Genomic DNA, 21,650 nt, shown 5'->3' with positions numbered 1-21,650 from the left:
GGTGGAACTTGGCAGGATTGGGTTTGGCCCAACCTGTGTAATTAATGTGATAGGTAGTGCATTTATTTATTTATTATTGTTATTATTATTATTATTATTATTTTGGTACTGGGGATTGAACTCGGGTCTTTGCGCTTGCAAGGCAGGCCACCAAACTGCTGAGCTAAATCCCCGGCCCTAAGGTAGTGCATTTTAAATATTCAAGGTCAGTCACCAGGAACCGGGCCTTGTGATTCATGCCTATAATTCTAGCACTCAGGAGGCTGAGGCTATTAGAAGGATCACCAAGAGTTCAAGGCCAGTCTAGGTTACATAGTGATTTCAAGGCCAGCCTGAACTGCATAGGGAGAACCTATCTCAAAAACCAAAACAAACAAAGAAGGCTAGTCATCAAATGCATTTCTCAGTATTTGCTAGCTATACATTAATAATGCTCTTTACCTTGTAAGAGTAATTATTCAATAATATTTTATGATAAATAACCTTCACAATTTAGTTTCCCCTGACAAGTAAGCACTTTGTAAAGCATTGGCAAAGGATTGTGGTGGTGGCTAGGTTTCTCATCTACCAGCATATGATTTTTCAAGTTGGGTATCTTATCTGCACAGTTCAAAGATTGTCAAGAGACAGTTCAAGAGAAAGGTCTGCTCACAAACATTGAGTGGGATAAAACCATCAGCAGAGTCTGTTGTGGACTTGTGGAGGTTCAGGGGAGGAGTTAGTACTATTGAAAAGCGAGAGCTGTGGAAAAGGGTCCTCCTGACAGGAGCTGGAGTCATGAAAGGACAGTTGTCATTATCTGAAAATACACCTCCAAGAAGAAGACCTCTCTTGTCTTGACCCTGGCCTCTGGTTGACCTAATGGCCCAACCCAACCAGAAGCCATCAGTGAGGGAGCTCTGAAAAGTCGTCTTTCAGATGAAGTCTCAGGGCCTACAGCATGGCAGAAAAGTCAGCAACCCAATCCAGGGTGGAGGTGGAGGTAGACAAGTCTCAGTACAGGTTGTAGTAATAATGGCTGTCATCTACCAAATTCTTGTGACATGACATGCTTGGGCACATAACCCTCAGATTGACTCTCAAAGGTGCCCTCCCTTTACTGATGAGGAAACAGTCTCAGTATGATCAGATAACTCACTGAAGTCACACAGCTAGTAAGCAGCAGAGCTGATATTTGAACCTTATCTTTAGCTCACTAGCCTACTTCAAGCCTCAGTTTTCAAGTTGTAAAATAAGGGTAATAGACCTACCTGAGAAGGTCACCAAGGAAGACCTTATATTGGGCAGTACACCAGGAGCTTGAAAGTTGTTTAACATTAATCTATTCTCTCTGATTTCCTCTCCTAATCTTTTTGTTTTCCAAATCAAAATGAAAAAAAAAAAAAGCTACATAGTCCCATCTGGCGTTTTCTTCCCTCAGTGGAGTTGGAGTACTTTAACCCCCCCCCCATTCCTAACAACGGTTATCATCCAGACATCAGTTCAGATCTGTTGACATATTGAAGGAAGTTACTAAATAGAAATTCAATGCAAGGAACAAAGGTACTTAGGAAGTGTCAACAGAAATTGATGGCTTTACAAGTTGTTTATTTAACTGTTTCAATTTTCACTTCTTAGGAAAGTTAAAACTGCACTAAATTCTTAAAGAAGGATTTGTATTTGGAACAGTTCAATAAATTAATACTAAAGGAAGAAAGCAGTCCATGCTTTTTTTACTTGCCCACATCTTAGAAATATATTTTAAACTTTGAGAAGTGATTTCCTCAATGTATTGTCCCTACCCTCCAAGACTTTCCAGTAAATAATATTTTTGTTTGTTTTTGCTGAGGAATTACAGTGTTAGAGCTTCATAGCAGATATCAGGTCTCAACATAAAGATGTTATTCTGGTTTCACGTTAAATCATCCCTGTTTATATTGGCTGCCAGCTGTCTATTGACCCAAAGATATATAGGTTTTATTTTGACGGGATTGTTTTCTACCACCTCAGCTCTGTAGATACTTTTTTCCCTTAGCACCTAAATTTATACTGCATCACTTAATAATTGCTGTTTCTATAGGTGGTAACAGATTTTCATATGTTAATATCCAGTTTCCTTTCCATTTTGTTATGTTTCTCAGGTCAAAGTAAGAGTTACAGAATTCTTTCATGATCATTGATGGTATTTAATAAGTATGTGCTGATTAAGGTTTATTGTATTCTACACTTTTTTCTGTATCTTCCAAGGATACCAGTTCAAATTAAATTATTTTTTTCTTTTATTCTCTTTAACCATAAGCTTTTAATCTTTGTTAGAAAATCTCTCTTGGTCCTCTTCTCAGATATAAGCTATTACTGTCACAATTATAGAGAACTCAGAGTAAATATACAAGCAATCATATAATTGGGAGAAATGGACACAGAACATAATTGCATTACAAATATCGTTCTAAGAATAAACTCAACAAGCTATGGCCAGAGCTTCAATGAAAAACATTATGGTTCTTTACTGAGAGACATAATACAGATCTGAATAATTGGAAAGTATTCCAGCATTTTGTCACTAAATACATACACATACAAGTATGTTAACAAGGAAATATTTGCTGAGCAATATAACCTAGTGACTCAGTATGACATTTGGTGTCAAACTTTTGGATTTCACATTTTTTTTTAATGAGTTTTACTATGAGGATTGAACAAAACAATATCTGTGAAATGCTTAGTATGGTGCCTGAGAAGTGATAATTGATCAATAAATATAGGCAGTAATTTTGTTTCATTATTACTCTTATTATAGACCCAGAGGTTTACTAATGAACACTTGGTGTTTTAAAAAAATGCTTATCTATATTTTTAACTCTGACCCCCGCACACCGATATTTTATGTTTCTTTATAGCATTGATTTGTGGTAAGAAGTTAACAAAATCTGCTTTTAATTGGAAGTAAAGAGGGAGATCCCAAAGGCACCATAAACAAGGTGCTTTTTAGTAGAGTCCAACTTAATGGATGGACGCTCCTATGATCACTGGCCCTAGGCTAAGTAGACCTGCCTGTTCAGGAGCTCTTGATGTGTTCATCCTCTGGTTCTTTTGATATCTACTTTAGGTTTTACAGGTAAATGTTAGCTATAAGTTTTGTCTCTGAGGTTGAATCATCTGGCTTCAGCTTCATCTCAGTGACCTGAGGCAGGCTTTTTTTTTTTTTTTTTTTTGCAGATAACGACTTCTATTTATATTAATTCTTTCTTATTGGTAAAGACATAAGCAAAGTAGTTTCTGAAATTATTTCTATTGGTGTTGATTCTTGCCTGATTTGGTGTAAAAGAATATACATACTTATGCATTTATGTATTCTATGTCTATGTGTGTATTATGCGCGTGTGTGTGTGTGTGTGTGTGTGTGTGTGTGTGTGTGTAAGTTTGTCTAGACATGCATCTATAGGGACTAAATTCCATACAGAAAATTCCAGGCAAACTCAGCATGACCCAGTATGGACAGGCAACTGATCTGGCTAATTTATCAGTCTTAATTGACTGATTTCCCTACCTACGTGCTTTTTTCTCAGAATTCTTATCTTTCGAAAAGCTGTTGTCCCCAGAAGAATGGATTGGGAATAAATGGTAGTGTATGCCCCATACACTCTGGAGACCACATGTTAAATAAATAATGAGTATGAATTTAAACCCATTTCATTCCTTTTAAAGAGAAGTTTCAATATTCTGCTTTATTTTACCAGATATATTCAGAGTAACTTTATCCATATACTCCAAATTCAGTTATATATGTAAATATATATTTGATATTATACATAGTGTGTGCACACATGCACACATGTGTACTGTATATAATACGTATTAGAGGACATATATAGTCTAAAACAAGCATGATTTAACTGTAGTAAAGATACATTTTGTTTTCTATTGGATGGCTTTTTTCCCCTCCATATGCTGACAGTGTAAATTTGGCTTGATGAACTGTAAATCATTCATTTTTAAATATAATGAATTTATTGTTTTTTTCTAGGCAAAGCAGTTCATGCTTTTCAAACAGAAAATGGCACTTTTTAAAAAACTATTTCTTAAAGAGTGGCAGACCGAAAGTATCAAATTGTTAGCCAAATTGAGAAAGGAGATGATGAAACTGAGCCTACAGATCTCATTGCTGGGAAATGTGTAAATAGGAGACACTCAGGAGAATAGAAATTACATCACTGGCAAGAGTCTAGATAGAAAAAGAAACAGTGTAGCATATGCAGCATTTTCCAGCATTTTGACTGATGTACCTGATAAAATTTAAGAAAATTTTGTAGTCATCCCCATTTTTAAATTTGCTAGGTAGATTTAATTTTAATTTTTTTTATTTTGAAGTAATTGCAAACTCATGGAGAATTTCAAAAGTAGTACAACCCTTCCACACACATACTCTTTACCCACATTTATTTATTAATTGTTAATATTTTTCTAGTTTTGCTTCATCTTGTCTATTTTTTCCTGAATCATTTAAAAGTATTATCTTAAATACTTCGGTAGCATTTCCTAAAATCAAAGATAATTTCTAACACAATCATAGCACAAAATCAGCAAATCAAAATCAGCAAATTTAGCACAGATAATTTCATTGTCTACTTTAAGTTTTATATTAAAATGTTACCACTTAACTGTGTACATAGGATGTCATCCCTCCTACCTTCTTGTTTTAGAGTAATCCAGACTTCTTCACCTTTCGCTGCTTTCATGACCTGGATATATTGAAGAGTCAAGACTAGGTTGTTGTATAGAATATCCCACAACGTGGGTCTATTATAAATGCCCTCATGACTCGGTCTAGGCTGTGAGTCTTTGGCAAGAACATCATAGAAATATGGTTGTGTCTCTTTTGTTTTATCTTTAACATAAAATACATAGCATGTCAGTTGGGTCCTAGTTAGCCTGTTGATTTGGATAATTGGTTATTTCCTCCAGATTTGTCCATTATAGAGTTACTATTTTAATTTTAGCAAGGTGAAAATTATGGTTTTGTCTGGTGCATTGCAAATGTTGATAATTTAAAATGGGATGTGTATCTCTCCTTAAGTATGTACAGCAAAATATTTTGAGTTAATATATAATATCCCTTTAAAATAATAGGAATAAGTTCCTCTTTAATAGTAGGAAACTATATTTTAATTCCACTACAGGATAATTTTCCTATATTTGAAAATCTCTTATTAATCATCCTATCATGATGTCCTGCAACAATATGGATATTAATTGAACTATATTTATTTTCAGTTTCTTGTGACCATTATTTTTTAAGTTTTAAAAATTTTCCCTCTCTATTGGGTTATCTATAATTGTTAGTATGAAATGTGTAAATTAATAATAACTTTCTATAAATAACCATTATATATAAATCAGGAAACTAACAATATATCTCTTAATGAAATGGAAATGGTAGGTAAGATGCCTTGGCTTTGAGGACTCTTGTTTTCTTTTGTCTTTCTGTTGGTTGCTCCAGAGGTTTTGCAGGGGGCCAAGGGTGATTAAAAACTGGCAGAGCCTCAGCTGAAGGAACTATATACAGAAATTGAGGATCTGGAAATTGATGCCTTACAAATCTGTGCAGCATATACTTTAGAATCATCCTCCTGGAACACCATAGCGTGAAAGGACCTACGTGAATACTGCTTTGCTGTTGAACCCAATCTGTAGATTTCTGTAGAATCCCAAAATTCTATCAGAAGTCATCTAATTTGCCCAAATTGTTTCAAGGACATAGCATGTACATATTACATAGTTTTACAGATTGTGGATAGGTGCATTATGTTACACAGTGAAGGGTTTTGCAGGTTTCTTGAAGCTGCTGCAAGATCATTAAACTGGAACATCTACTGAATGACTGTTATTTGCCAGGTGCTATGGTAGGCACTTTTTAGAAAGGCTTGATATATGAAGATTGGAGTTACAAGGTAGATGAATGAAGGCTGAATGTTCATATTGCAAAAGGCAGCTTTATAAAAGAATTACTCACAGAGTTTCTATAAATAGTGAATATCCTGTTCTGCATATTTAAATTACTCAATTAAAAAATCAGTTTACAGATAGCTCCTTAGGAATATTTTGACCATATAATGTCAGATGCATCTCTACACTTAAAGCAAGTGCTTGCAAAAGTGAAAAATGTGTCTAAATAGGATTGCAATTTTTAAAGGAGGCAATTATGAATGTTGGTAGGATGCTCATTAGGGTAAATTGATTAGACTTCAATGGGCAAACTGAGGTCAAGCCCTTCTTGTCTGTGTCACTTGGCTCGGCTCTCACATGAATGCAAAGTAATTTGCTATACAGATGTCTGGATAAAGAATCACTCCTCTTACACAATTTTTAGACCAGTAAAGGCATTTCATTTAGTCACTGTAGTGCATTTAAAGTTTAGAACCCCTCAGTGAATGCAAAGCCAGCCACTAACTGTCGCACATCCAGCATTCCATGTGTGTCAAGCTGGACATACAAACTGGGTTTTAATAAAACCCAGTTGTTATTCAGAATCATTTAATCCTTGGGTGGCAACTTGTTAAAAAAATATAAACTGCATCAGATCCTCTGTAGCTTCTCAGTGGCTTTGCACAGGTGATGATTTCTACCTGTCCTCCCCTCAACACCCCGCTGCCACCCCTCCAGCAGTAATCAAAGCCACACCTGTATATTCAGTTGCTGAACAAAATGCATTTTTACTGAGCTCCACAGGAAGAGTACACCAGCATGTGCAATGCCACATGCAGTCTGTGCTAACATGGCCAGTATTTCGCATTTTAAAAAAGAACAGCATTAACAAGAAAAAAAGTTCTCTTGTCATAGCTTATGTAGAGTCAGTCTAAATTTTTCAGTGATGGCGCAGTTCCCAAATGCTGAATCATATCTTATTGTCCCTTGCTATGCAGGAGAACCCAGTTGTGTTAATCAACATTCCTTCACTATCGCAAAGTATGAGAGGTAATTAACTTAAAAGAATGCAAACTTTATTTTGGCTCAGAGTTTCAGCAGATTCTGTTTATGGTTGCGTGGTCCTATTGCTTTGGCCCTGTGGTGTCATACTACATCATGGTGGAAGTAAGTGCAGAGAAGGACTGTCTACATTACGGTTGCTGGGAAAGGGGCTGGGCTCCTAATATCCCTTTAAGGTCATGACCCCAGTGACCTAACATCATTCCACTGGGCACTACCTCCTTGAGGTTCTACCACCTCCCAGTAATGCCACAGCTAGTGGTCAAGACTTTAATACTTGACCTTTGGGGAATATGCCCAAACCATAATAGTAGTGAACCCCTGTGGATAGGTTTTACATTCTGTTTCATACAGTAAATGGATTATGCAGATTCCACTGAGGTCTTCTCAGGAGTTTGGCAAGAACAGGGGGAGTACTGCAGAATAAACCAGTGCCTTTACACTAAGCTCCAGCCTTACCTCTTTTTTAGTGTTTCATTTTGAGACAGGGTCTCACTACCCAGGGTGGGCTTAAACTTTCAGTCTTCTTACCTCAGCCTCATAGAATGCTGGAATTATAGGTGTAAGCCACCATATCTGGCTTGTTTGCTATTTTCAAGAATCACGTACTAAGAAACTGTTTAGTGACAGAATCAAGTAATGCCAAGATCACAGCAAAATGTTTATTTTATTTTTTGTCTGATAGCCATAAACTGATGAATGCCTATAATAGGAAAAGCCAATGAAAAACTGATATACTATCCTGTTATGCCACGTATTTTGTTTCATACCGTCTTTTCATCTTTATCAAAGGAATTAACCAACTTCCCTGTTTAAATTGTAAGATTGGAGAAAATCATATGTATTTTTAAATCATCACACTATGGCTTTAATATGAAGTAGTTTCTTTTGCCACTTTATGAAAGATCATTAATGAATCTTCCAATTTTTATTCCTTAGAGTCTGTATCAATCACTTTGGCCCATGCTACTGGCATGTTTAGTTTCTTTTTTTTTTCCTCATTGAGTTTATTGGCACATTTTAGTTACACACTTCAGTTACATTCATCATTGGGATCTTGTACCTTTACATGACAGGTCTTGGTTCTCATTTTTTCCTCATACCTCTGTCCTCCCTTCATCCCCTCCTCCCTTCCCTATTTACAAACCCTTTTTTTCCATTTTTTCATATTTTTTCTTTTCCCTTATTTTGGCTTGTTTAGTTTCTAATCTGTTTATAGAGGAATGAGGTAGACACACATTTGTAGCCAAGAAGAGCACTCTCTTACACTTGCACATGCCAGTAGGAGGGTTGCTAAAGCTTGCACAAATGTAAGTTGATCCTACTTTGTATCCACCTCTGATTTTGATGGGTGGTGTTCAGTTTTCTGTTTATAAATATTTTGATATAGGTTGAGAATTTTTATGTTGTTGTTGAGGGTTCTTTTTAATCCTTAGCAAACAAGTAAATTAGATTTTAGTTTGAGTTTTGCTTTATTGTCTCTTTCTGAATTTTTTTTCTCTTTATGGCTGTCATGGGAGTAGACAGGGAGGTTAAATAGAAGCAGGACAGGGTTTCACAAGGGACAAGGTGAAATTATTCATAAATTGACACTTTAGTGAAAAAGAGTGAAACTTATTAACTACAAATAACTGAATGCATATTCCAGTTAACACATTTTCACTTGTAACTTGTCTTTCCCTGTTGAGAGGTTCAGGTAGCACATTCTTGTTGACAAGAAAGTACATATCCATACATAGAAGTTCATTTTATTGGTATTTTGAACATACATTAAGTGATTATTTTAAAACTCAAAGTATAAATATTAAAACAGAATTTTTTTCTTTCATAACTTACCTTCAATATCAAATTCATCACTTTCACCCATGAGCTATCAAAGTAATAGCAAAGAAATGGAAAAGAATATCAGAACTAAGTTTGAGATCCTGAGTTTGATCCCCAGTACAGGAAAAAAAAAAAAAAGAACTAATTCAGATGAGGTCAGTCTTCAGGTCCTCACATTTGAGTCCCTAAAGGTACAAAGGATTTTCTCTTTCTGTGAATGGGGCTTTTTGCTTGTTTGTATATGGACTTTCTATATAAACTGAAGTGGCAGCATTTTAAAAAATCCTGAATCAGGGGCCAGGGATTTAGCTCAGTGGTTCCAGCGCCTGCCTCACAAGCTCAGGACCCAAGCTCAATCCTGGGTACCCCCACCCCAAAAAAATCCAGATTCATCATAATAATCATCAGAAGGAGCTTGCCCACTGTCAGACTGTCTTTATAGGTGCCCAGGAAGACAAGAACAATGAGTGTTTAATGAGATAGTGAGAGCAGTGAGAGAGGCTCTGGGGTTGCTGTTGGGGCCCTTTAATGTGGGCACTATTATCATTGCCTCACAGAATCAGTGACAACTTCAAGTCATTTCAGCTCAGATCAGAGCTGCTGGCCTGACACCCTCAAGCATGTCTGTGCTATCTCCAGAGGAAGATGGTGCAGTGGTGAAGGAAAGGAGGAGGTGGACACTGAGCTTCTGACATCAGGCATGTAGGACTCTGTGACTGCCACATGCAGATTAGAGTGACCCTTCGGTGGCCATGCACCTGTCATTTAATTTCCTGCGCCCTCAGTTTCTTGCTTCTAAAAGCAGACAGGTGAACCAGATGCCATCTGAACCTGGTAATATTCTTCCGGTACCTACATTTGTCCTTCTAGAAACTAAATGTCCAATGCACCACCACAGTTACTTCTTGGAATTTGGGAATTTTTTATTTAAAGACCATATATCAGTTTACTTCCTAGTGTCCCACTCTGTTTTGAGTAAAGGAAATTTATCTTTGAACCTAATTTCTGAGGGTCACATCTTGAATGCCAAACTGTTTTTCATTATGTTAGCTTACATTTAGCTGATGGTTTCAGCATTTCATTTTGGTTCAAGAGTGAGTAGCTTTGCCAGTGAGGGTAAACCTTGGGCTCTGTGGTATTATCCTGCCTGCCAGAGGGAGGAGGAAAATGTTTACACTTTGTGTATGCATGAGTATTCTGTTTTAATGAGAAGGATCGATGACATGGACACAGTAGATACATGTTTAATAAGTCACATACAGAAAGTCAGAAGACACATCAAATTGTACATACCACAATCCAAACAGAGCCAAGAGGATTGTCAAGACAAACAGCCTACACAAACAGCATGTCACATTGTGGCTGCTTCTACTTGTATTTCTAATATATTGTGTGAAACAAGATTCCTTAGTATCATAATTGTTGCTGGGGCTATTGGGACACTGATTCAAACTGTGAAAATAAATATGTATAAACCCTTTTGAAACTGGATAAAAGTTACTTCTTCACATTTTGGTCCAGAGATGAAATGTCAAAGCAGAATAAAATGTGCTATTGTCCTTTTACAAGTGAGGAAATTGAGGCTTTGTTAACAGTAAGTAATTTATCCAGAGTTAATCAGAACCGCCATTCAAATTTATGTCCATAACCTCCTGTACAACTCTATTCTAATCATTTCCATCAGAAAGTAGTGGCTTGCTATTATTAGCCAAACCATTACAGATTAATGGAGAAAAGAATAGATAAATAACTTTCAGTAAATCAGAGGATAGATTCTTGGAAACTGTTCCAAGTAATGCACACCTGGAATAGATCACAGGATCAAATTGTTAGTTATATAGGAATAGACTCATTAAATGACACGTCAAATTAAAAGCTATTAATATGCACTCCTATACTAGAGCACTCCAGGAAGCTGAAGCAGGAGGACTGCCAGGTTCAAGGATAGCCTGGGCAAATCAGAAAGATCCTGTCTCTAAATAATGATGGGCTAGGGATATAATTCAGAGTTAAGGTCCTGGATTCAATCACTGTTACAATCAATCAATCATTGAATCAATTTTGTATAATAGAATAAAACACAAAACTATGCCTTTGGGGTGATGCTAGCTACTATTAATCATACCAGACTGTGACTTGGCTCTATTCAGATTTACTTTTTGCTCATGTTGCTAAGCAGTGAGTGACCCTCCAACTGGTGACTTAGATATCTAGGTTCTTTCTGTTTTGTGGCTCTACTTTAAGCCGTACCCTCTGAAATCTCTGCCTTCAGGCAGAGAATGGAGTAGAAGAGAATAGGGTAGAAGTTACTCCTTAAGGTTCTTATCTCTGACATCCCTTCTACTCTACAACTAGTCCCATGACCTGGGAGTATAGACCTTGGGTGGGCACCACCTTCTCAAAACAACTCTACACCAAGAAATGAAGGCAGGAGGAGTCTTTGTAGATCATTAGCTGCTTGGCTATACCTATTAAACCTTCTTTAGCATTGTAGTTCTCATATTAATGAGTTTTGTTTTCTTATACCAAAGGATTGGACAGGAGGATACATTTGGTGAAAGAAGCAGGGTAATGCTTAACTTCAAATGGCAAAATTTAGCTTCATCACAGTTTAAATTAGTCCCATCAAATATCCACCACCCTACTCTGTTCCTCTAGTTTAACTCTTCATGCTTTGTTGTGTTTTAAATATATTTTTGCTTAGCAGTTTAAGAGCTCACAAGAACAGAGTTTATTGCTTTGTTTTTCTTGCTTTTTCCTGTTTATTTTTTTCCATGCAAGAGTCTTCAAATGGTTTGAGTTAAAGTAGCTCTCAAAACACAGGCTGGCCAGGAGCCATCTGACGTCATCTGAGCACCTCTGCTGTTCTCCCAAGATGTCAGAACGCATTTCTCTTAGCGTAGAGCTCCTGTGTCAGTATCTTAGGGGATGAAGAGATACCATCTCTGGAGAGAATGGCCTGGAATAGAAACAAAATCTGAGGTTTTAGAGGAAACCAAAGCAGAGTTTAGTTCCCAGGGAAGGTGGTCATATATGGAGTCATCAAGAATCCAAGCAATTGGGCCGGGGATTTAGCTCAGTTGTTCCACCGCCTGCCTCGCAAGCATGAGGACCTGAGTTTGATCCCCGGTACCAAAAAAAAAAAAACAAAAACAAGAATCCAAGCAATTATCAGCTTCTAACTTGGGTTCTTTGTAATTTCAACAATTTTGCTGAGCATCTTTCATACCAAATTACACATTGAGGCAAATTGTTTTGCGCTTCTGTTGAGAGTAAAGAATCAGTAACCTCCCTCCTCTCTCTCAGGGTTCCCTCCTATCTTTGGAATGAAATGTAGGTTCTCCTAGCTGTGGAAACAGGGTGTACATGGTGGAGTCCTTTAAGCCAAGTTACAGATAGAACATACTGGGCTTCCTAACTGAAGCGTGGCTGAAAACCTCTGTTTTTGTCTAAAATTGTCCAAAGATACATTTAATAAACATTCAGGCAATTATAAGATAACTTTAATCTCTTATTTTAAATGTCTGGCAACTAATACCAGCTCTTGGGCTGCAACAGTGGTTATGCAAAGTTATTATCACTCTAACAGCATATCTTTAAAATGCCTGGTATATGGGAAAGCATTCAGGGAACTATAAGAAATATGAAGAATCAGTGAGATCTCCAAAATCAAGGCACTTAGAGGCTCATCCATGTTTCTAGACAGATGCACGTATAAAGCTAAGGAATACCTGATGTTTGGTATGCTTAAGGGTCAAGAGAATGAAACAAAGTGTGAGACCTCTAGGGGTTTTAAGGGGAGTGGTGAGCCTTGGGTGGCTGGGGTTGTGTCATCCAGGAGACACCATGAAGAATGCTGTGACACTCTTCCCTTGTTTGGAAACCCCATTCACATGCAGCATCTCATCCCTGCGCGTGCACTTCTATGCAGTGTGAAGAGCAGATGTCATTAGCCCATTTTCCACATGTGGGATGTGAAGCACAGTGAGGCACAGCAGTGGATAAGAAGCAGAGATGTAGGGGGCAAAACCCAGGCCTAAAGCAGGATCTAAAGGTTTTCTTCCTCCTACAATCATCTTTGGTAACACTAGATAATTTCCTTCTATACATTCTTATTCCTGAGGATGGCAGGAAATCTACGCTTAGACAATCAGAAAAATAATAGACAAAACATGAGCTCTATAAGTAGAGATGAATGCATTAACTCTGCCACTGACTAGATCCTGGGAGAGTGACTTAACCTCACTGATCTCAAGTCTTGCTTCTGTAATTATGTGAGTTTGTTGAGAGGATTTGTGAAGCAATGGAAGGAAGACACTTAGCATAGTGTGTTGCACTCATTAAGCACTTGTGAACTTATAGCTATGATTTTAATCTAAATATATATTTTTTAATTTCATAACAGGGTAGGGCATGTAGACCTGTAAATTGGTTTCTCCTTGCAGAGGACCAAGGAAAGGGTAAGAGTTTAAATCCAAACTAACCTTTCAATGGCAGCAGGAGACTGAGGCCAAGCTTCTGTATGCCATGAATGGGACAGTCCAGCTTTTCCACATTCAGAGTTTAGGATGAAGTGACTTGGAAGAAGGAGGGGAAATTGAACTACTCCTGGGGTCAAGTGTCAGGTCAAGTAAAAAAAAAAACTTTCAAATATGGGAAGGCACTGGTAAAGATGGCATGGTTGTTATGGTAACAATAATTTTTTAGCTCCTCTGAGTTGAGATTTGTTCTGAGCGTGTGTTTCTGTTCACTGAAATTGGCAAGGACTGTAGAAGTGTATTTCAGTTAACTGATGTTGGGATGTACTTGGAAGAATGTTGTGCATGTACTTGTATCGATTGATAGTGAGCCCTTGTGGAGACCTCTGCTGTCTGTGTCAATACTCTCTGCAGTCCCTTGGGGTACACGTGCTCCTTTCTTGTCTTTGTGTGCTGTGATGACTGCATGTAGCAGTAGTCACATAGAAAGATTTAAATCTTTAAATGGGAGTTTCAGTTTTTTTAAATCCTAAAGACATAGCTTGAGGGCTAAGTTAATTAACTGTTACCAAAATAAAGTAGAAGAAGGAAACACTGTTTGCTCAAGCATGCAACTTTTATTAAGTGAGAGTGAGAAAATGTGCATTTTTTTTAATGCAAAAGCTGAGAAGTTATACTTCAAGCATATGAAACCTCCATGCTTCACTGGGGAAGGTCTCTGGAGAAGCTGAAAAGTCAAACACTAATTAATCAGGGAAAACAAAACAAAACATAAACTAAGAAAATGAAATAGCAACTGTTTGTAGTAACAGTTGGCTTCTTTATTGGAAGCCCCATCTGCCTCAGTATATAGTTCATTTATCAGTCATCTTTGGGGAATGTAATACTCCATATAACTTAACTTTGTAGATTTTTCTTTTCAGTCACACTCAGATAGAAATGCTTTATTTTTGGGTGAAAATTTTTGCAAATTGTTTGCCATCTCTTAAGCCAGAGGACAGTGAACCTGAGTCAACTTCTTTGTGCATATTAGTTGTTTTTTTATAGATGTGCAAATACTATTCCAGTATTTTATTAAAGAAAATAATACTATTATATTAAAGGAACCAATAGTTTTCTAATTAATTTGAAATTCAGAAACATTAAAAAGGGAAAACATGTATCTAAGGATACAGGAAAAATGGTAATAGTGTTTCTTAACCCAAACCAGAGAGAGCTATTGAATATAGTTGATCATCGTAAAACTCCAGGCTTTGCTGTTTGTGGAGCAGCCTTGCTCGGTGGGGGTTTTCTCTCATCCAGTGTGATGTCCCAGTGGAGACAACACATCCATCTTGCCCATGCGTAAAGGTTTGCTTGCTCTAATATGCTTGGGAGCGGCAAGCCACTTTGTTGCGCAAAATTTAGGATTATCTATAAAGCCAGTAACTTTCCAGCAAACTCCACAGATTGCATATGTTGACCTTTGGGTTCTTTTTTACTAGGCCCCAGTCTGGGGCTTGTCAGGTATCATGGTTGCCAGCTTTGTGATGAGTGTTAAACTATTATCTAGAGCTTTTAATAAAACACCTGACACCTAGATGACAAGGGAAGAGTATTAGTGCTAGGGGAAGGAAGGAAGGGGAAGAAATTACGGTATAGTACAATACTTCCCCGGTACACAAAACCTTTCCCCATCTCCCAAAAACTGATAAGATGGAAATAAGGGCAGGGGCAAGTAAGAAAGTTGTACAGAAGAGAAAGCTCTGGAAAAGTGCCGTGAAATCAATGGTTATTTCAAATGTCTTCTCTTATTTTATGCTTAAAATCTTATGCTTAAAATCACAAAGGCTGATTGATTCACAAGATTCGTGGGGCTAAGTGCATGTAAAGGATAATCATTTTCAAATTATATTGATAAAGTAAAATTGAACTGCACCTGAAATAATTGGTTTTTAAACTTCTAATATTTTCTTCAGCCAAGTATCGAAGGGAAGCTGAACTGTGCCTGTGCAGTTTATCATTTGCAGCTCCTTTTCTGGCTGCCAGTCCACTGAGATAGCTCTTTTTACCAAATAAGAGCATTTCTATTAGTCAAGTCTAGAATATGCATAACTGTCTTTGATAAGGGAAGAACTCACCCATGAGCCACTGAAATCGACATCTCTAGAGAAGCTGGGATGCGTTTTTATATTGTATCTGAAAAGATGCCAGTATGTTAGAAGTTACAGGGATTAACCAATTTCAGGTCCTGTGTACCTGTCACCAGGAACTCTGCTTAGTATTGGGTTTAGTTTGTCACACTTTGACATGATCCTGAAAATAGAGGCAAATCTCTTATAACATTGCTAGTTTTATTTTACTACTTTTTTTAGTGATGCAGCTAGTAGGAATCTTCCCAGATAAATTTGCCTGGTAATTTGGATATGATCTCCTTCTTAAAAGTGTGTATGTTGAACTGATAGACTGTGTCTTGTCTCTCATGTCCTACAGTGACTTGATTCCAATACATGGTCAGTCAGTGTTTTGAGTGAATGCTCATTTTATTCAGTAAAGGCTTCTGCAGAACAGGGAGAATGATAGTATGTGGCACTGGTGACCCATACATACATGATGATCACCGATGCCGCTCAGTGAAATAATAACTTGGATTTCTTCACTCCGTAGTGGTGAGTGATAGGGGCTTCTTGTATGATCTGCATAGCATTGTGAAGGCCTCACTAACTTTGGTGGTGCACAGATTTGTCTTTGAAAGTGAAAAATACCCATTCAAACTTGACCTCAGAGGCCTGTCGGTAGTTAAAGGTTAATTTGTTTTATAAGGTAAATTGTGACTCTCATTCAAGTAATACATGGACTCATGTTGTGATGGTTAATTTTTATGTGTCAGCTTGGCTAGGTCAGGGTAGCCAGATATTTGGTGAAAATTATTGAAAGTACCTGTGAAGATATGTTTGGGGTAAGGTAAGTAGACTTCAAACCAAGCAGATTGGCCTCCAAACTATGAGTTGGCTTCTTCAGTCAGTTAAAGGTCTTAAATAAAAGACAGACCTGCCCAGAGGAAAAAGAATTGTGCTACCCAACTGCCCTTTGACTCCAGCTGCAATATCAAGTCTTTCTTGGTATTCAGGCTCCTGGCTTATTCTGCAGATCTGGGGTTTACCAGCCTTCACAACTGTGTGAGCCAGTTCCTTAAAAGGGGCTCAAGGGAGTGCTAGGGGAAGAGGAGAAGGGAAAGGAAAATAAAACGATTTAAGATGTGTCATGTACATGTATCAAATACTCCTAATGAATGTGAACATTATATGTCATAAATGTGGACTAATAATAATAATAACAAGAATGAAGGTGGAGAAAGGGGATCTAGAGCTAGAGAGAGAGGTAAGTCAGGAACAGAACGGAAATAAAAGAGAATCAAGATATGTTATGTGTATGTACCTACTCTCTAAGATGAATATAAACATCATGCACTGCAAAAAATGTGCTAATAAAATAAAAATAAAGAGAAATCTTGTGTTCTCTTTCATTTGTGTGTGTGTGTGTGTGTCTATATACATGATGTCCCATCAGGTAGGGGTCCTGGAAAGCAGGGATCTTCCTGTGAAGAGAACCTCTGCTTCCTTGGTTCTGTCCCTTCACCCTGGCAAGATTGCAGGAGGTGAAGCAAGGCTGACTCAAAACTGAAGATCCCTTTGGTGTAAAATGAGGAACTCAAGTGAAAGTAAAGTGAAGTTTAATTGTAGTATTGCGGAAGCAGCGACTGCCAGACAGAAAGTGAGGTATTTGACAGGGTAAAGCCCCAAGCTGAGCCTCTTGGCATGGTGTCTTTGGCTTCTCTACACTTACAGGGATAAGCTGATTCCTAAAAATAAATATTTCACTGATTGGTATAATCTGGGCCAATGAAGGTCTTAGCTTTTGTTTCTGGGGTGAGCTAAAGTTCAAGAAGTCTAAGAGCACATAGCAAATGCATGCAAAAATCCCGAAAAGGGCAACTTCCCTAAGTACATCATGCATAGTAAATGTATGGTCACCCCTGTCATCTCCACCACAGCAGCCATCCAGGTCATGCCCTAAGCTGCCTATTGTCTCCCACTTGTCCCTACAACTATACATATATACATTTTTTTTCACTCAAGTTGTATTGCTTCTATTCCTTTAGAGAGACTTGACTAATAACCATATCAACTATTTAACTCATTTATTAATGAGGGAACTGGTAAAATGTTACAATTAGTTCACAGGAGAATTCAAAGTACTAACACTTTGATAAAATAAGAATGTTTTAGGAAAAATTATGTGATTGTAATAGCGTGAGTTTTAGAAAATGGTAGGTTTGGTCATCAAATTTGAGAGCTTTTCTTTGAAAAAAATTCCATCTATATGAGTGAGTGTAATCATATATTATTGAAACAAACTTAGTAACTGAAAGAAAACCTATTTATTAAATGTGTTTAGCACCCATATATTGCTGATATGGCCCCTGAGGTTATCAGTTGATGAAATTTAAAATCTTTACACCTTGAAACTTATTCCATATTTAAGCAACCTAGTCTACTTGGCACTAGTAGACTTCTATTGGTAAATAGTAGTAATATTTATAATACTAAAAATGTACCTCTTCATAAGGGTTTGGGGTGGAGGATTACAATTTTTCTGTTAGAACTTTTTTTCTGGCCAATTACTGATTAACATTGTAGATATTAAACCCACTAATACAAGATTCATAGTGATATCTTTATTTTAAAATATCAAATAATATTAAAATACAAAGCACAACAGGATGAGTGAGTCAGCATTGCACAACAATTCCCCATTTCTGCCTCCTTAACCCCTTCAGTTCCAGCATCCACCATTCTTCTTTCTGTTTCTGTGAGCTCTGACTACTTTAGATAGTTTGTGTAAGAGATAACGTATAAGTGTTCGTCTTTATGCGATGGGCCTGTTTCATTTGGCATGATGTCCTCTGGTTTCATCCATGTTGTGGCATATGAGGGGGTGTCCTTCTCTGATAAGGCAGAATATTCTGTGGTGTGTCGATACCATGTTTTGTTTACCCATTCATCTGTGAATGCACATTTGTATTGCTTCCACCTCTTGACTGCTGTGAATGACGATGCTACAGATATTCATGACAAGCATCTCGTTAAGACCTTGCTCTCAATTCTTGTAGGCATCTATCTACAAGTGGAACTGCTGGAGAATGTGACAGTTCTAATATTAATTTCTTGAGATGCCACAGTACTCTGCTCCATAGTAATGCACTGTTTTACACTCCCACCAACAGTTTTTTTCTTGAATAAACCCATGCTTATTTTCTGTTCTGTTTTGTTCTTTTGATATTCCAGTGAGGGTAAGGCAATGTTTCTTTCTGATTTTGATTTTCATGTTGCTGATGAATAGTATCATTGTGAAACTTTTCATATGCTTCCATCTAATTATACATAATCTCAGGCAAAGTATCTTTTGAATTGATTTGTTGTTATAGCAGTTCTGTGTATGCTCTATATATCAACACATTATCAGATATATGATTTGATTTTTTTTTGCATTCTGAATATTTATTTTCAAGTTGGTTGTGTCCTTTGATGTACAGAAGTTTTTTTAAGTTTGATATAATCCCATTTGTCTGTATTTGCTTTTGATGCTTGTACTATGGGTATCATATTCAAGATATTGCTGACAAACGTATTATCATGAAACCTTAAAAATAACTGAGTCAAATTCTAGTGTTAGGAACATAATTGTCAATGAGCAGGCAAAAAGCCTGTCTCGGTCACTTTTTTGGTAATTGAGATAACAGTACTCACACCCATACATTAAAGAAGGAAGGGTTTATTTTGGCTAATAGTTTGGAAAGTGGTAGTCCATGAACAGTCAGCTGGCTACAAGGTAGAAACAACACAGTGTAAGGGCCTTGGCAGAGGAAAACTGCTCATGTTATGGCACCAGGAAGTAGAGAAAGAATGAAGAAACCAAGAAGGGAGATAAATCCTTCCAGGTCCACCCCCATGACCGGGCTCTAACCAGGCCCCACCTACTAACAGCAAATCATCTGTGAACCAACTCATCAGTGAACTGATTCATTGATGTGTCTGTCACCCCTGTGATCCAGTCCCCTTCCAAACACAAGAGGCCTTTGGAAGACACCCCAAATCTAAACCATAAAAAGCCTGTTGTCAAATTTTTTGACAAAAGCAATTTATTGTATTTGTTATTATAGATAAATGACCAATATATTAGTTTTCAGTTGCTGTTGTCACAAATTACCACAAATTTAGTGGCTTTAAACAATACAAACGTTTTATTTTTTATCCAGTAAGCTCAGCTACTTTCTCTACTTCACTCTCTGAAGGCAGAAATCATGATGTTGTGGTCTTTCTGTTCTTCTGGAGGTTTTGGGTGAGACTCTGCTTCTAGTATCATTCAACTTGCTGGCTGAGTTTTCACTTTTAGTTTTCACTATCTGCTTGCTGGCTGTCTTCTGGGAGTACCCTCAGCCTTGAGAGGCTGCCCACATTGCTTAGGATGTGGTCCCTTCCTGTATCTTCAAAGCCAGCGATCGCGTGTTGATACTTCTCGTGCTTGAGACTTTCTTCCACATCATCCTCCTGTCTAGCTGAGAAAGGCTTTCTGCTTTCACAGCGTGCTTGATTAGAGTGGGTCCTCTAGATAATCCAGGTTAGGGTTTAGTTACTTTCTCTTCATTGGCACAAAATACCCAACATACACAATTTAAAGGAGGAGAGCTTTATTTTGGCTCCTATTTCAGGAGTCTCAGTCCTTGTATGTTGACTGTCTTCACTTAGAAGCAGCATGGTGGAAGGGACTGGAGGAGGAAATCTGCTCACGTCATGACAGCCAGGAAACAGAGAGGGAACAGAGGACCTGGGGAGGAAGATACACTCTTCTGGTTTATGCCCACAGTGCCCTGCCTCTTCCTACCAGACCCCCCTTCCCAATTCCATTTTGGTATGATGTCTCCATAGTCCAGTCACATTCCAAACACAGGAGGCTTTGGGGGCTACTTTAAATCTAAACCATAACAAGTGGTCCCATTTTAAGTTTTATAACCTGAAGCAACCTGCACATTTCTTTTTGCTGTGTATCCACAGGTTCTGGCAGTTAGCATGTGAACATCTTTGAGGGGACACTTTTGTTCCTTCCACAAAATATCTATTGCTTTTTAAAGAATTAGACACTGTTTAATCCAGTGATCTCTAAATTGGGGCTTCCATGTTATGAGGATACATGAAGACTTGAAAATAATTGCATTTTCTCATAAATTCAAGACTGTTCTAAAATAGCAAGCTTATTAAAATATTACAGAATTTGCTCTATTTTAAGTGGATGCTGGACATTATTAAATCATTGTAGATTTATAATTATAGATTTGCTACTGGATACATTATGGTATTTAGATTGTATTGGGCAAATATAATTTTTTTTTCAGTACCGGGGATTGAACTTGGGTCTTTGCACTTGCAAGGCAGGCCACCAAACCGCTGAGCTAAATCCCTGGCCCTATAATTTTTGATTGATTGTTAATCTTTACAACATTTTGAAAATTCAGATCCTTGACTGCTTAAACTCATGTAGAATAAAAATATAGATATCAGCTTTATAAAGTTTGAGGGATCATAATGCTTCAGAATTGTTTTAGGTTGTAAGAGCAAAAAGTTAGTAGTCATAGGCCTATATTTTACCTTCACTGGCCCTGGGCACCAAACATTTTTTAGGCTTATGTTGAGCTGTTGTTTGTGCAGAGAAGGGAGAATGACAGATTCTGGTCCTATACAGGATGCAGCTGTGGATCCTTCACTAACTGACCATTGCTTCTACCTGTCAGACCTAGGAGAGCTAGCTGTAGTTGGCAGCTGCTGACTGTAGGCTGAGAGAGGACTTCAAGGCTTTTTCAGGATCTTTGGCAAAGAGCCTAGAGTGGTTGACAGTATCTTTCCTGTGCCTAGGAGTAAGGGATGTTAGAACCATGGGCCGTGTATTCATTAACCTTGACCCAGGTGAATGCTAGGACAAATCAGTGATGGGGAGAGGAAACTGGTAAGAGCAGAGTCTGATGAAGATCTTGAAAAATTAGCAAGTGCGAAAGGATGGATCTTGGGCTGATGACTTGAAAGAAAATGTGTAGCCTCAGTGTTTTAGTGACAAGGTGAGAAGGAGTTCATTTTAGTGGAGGGGAGGCCCTTGGCGAGGAGCTAGGTGGGCAGCAAACTGTTCTGAGAATGGCGTGGGCTGCTTCTCCAGGAGATGTCTGCTGAACTGCAGCATGATGAGGGTTGCTTGTGAAGACTGCAGGAGACTTGACAAGAGTGAATGTTTCTCTACTTGATGTTTAACAGTTGAGATTCTTTTATATCTTTTTTTTTTTTTTTTTTTTTTTTT

At 37.7% G+C, this 21,650-nt stretch overlaps 1 protein-coding gene and 1 long non-coding RNA gene across 9 annotated transcripts in view; one reads left to right on the top strand and one right to left on the bottom strand.

The window, feature by feature from the left end:
• Pde1c (phosphodiesterase 1C) overlaps positions 1–21,650 on the top strand; it is a 576,741-nt gene that overhangs the window by 382,998 nt on the left and 172,093 nt on the right. The gene's annotated exons all lie outside the window — the stretch shown is intronic.
• Positions 15,393–21,650, bottom strand: part of LOC104865019 — a 51,798-nt gene continuing 45,540 nt past the window's right edge. For both annotated transcript variants that reach the window (XR_781046.1, XR_781047.1), the window contains one exon: positions 15,393–15,446. This is a non-coding gene — a long non-coding RNA (uncharacterized LOC104865019). The remainder of the gene's footprint in view (positions 15,447–21,650) is intronic.

This window comes from Fukomys damarensis, unplaced genomic scaffold, assembly GCF_012274545.1.
Source record: "Fukomys damarensis isolate Sample0158 unplaced genomic scaffold, DMR_v1.0_HiC HiC_scaffold_4, whole genome shotgun sequence".
Classification (NCBI taxonomy): domain Eukaryota; kingdom Metazoa; phylum Chordata; class Mammalia; order Rodentia; family Bathyergidae; genus Fukomys; species Fukomys damarensis.
This window is presented reverse-complemented; position numbering and strand designations above follow the sequence as displayed.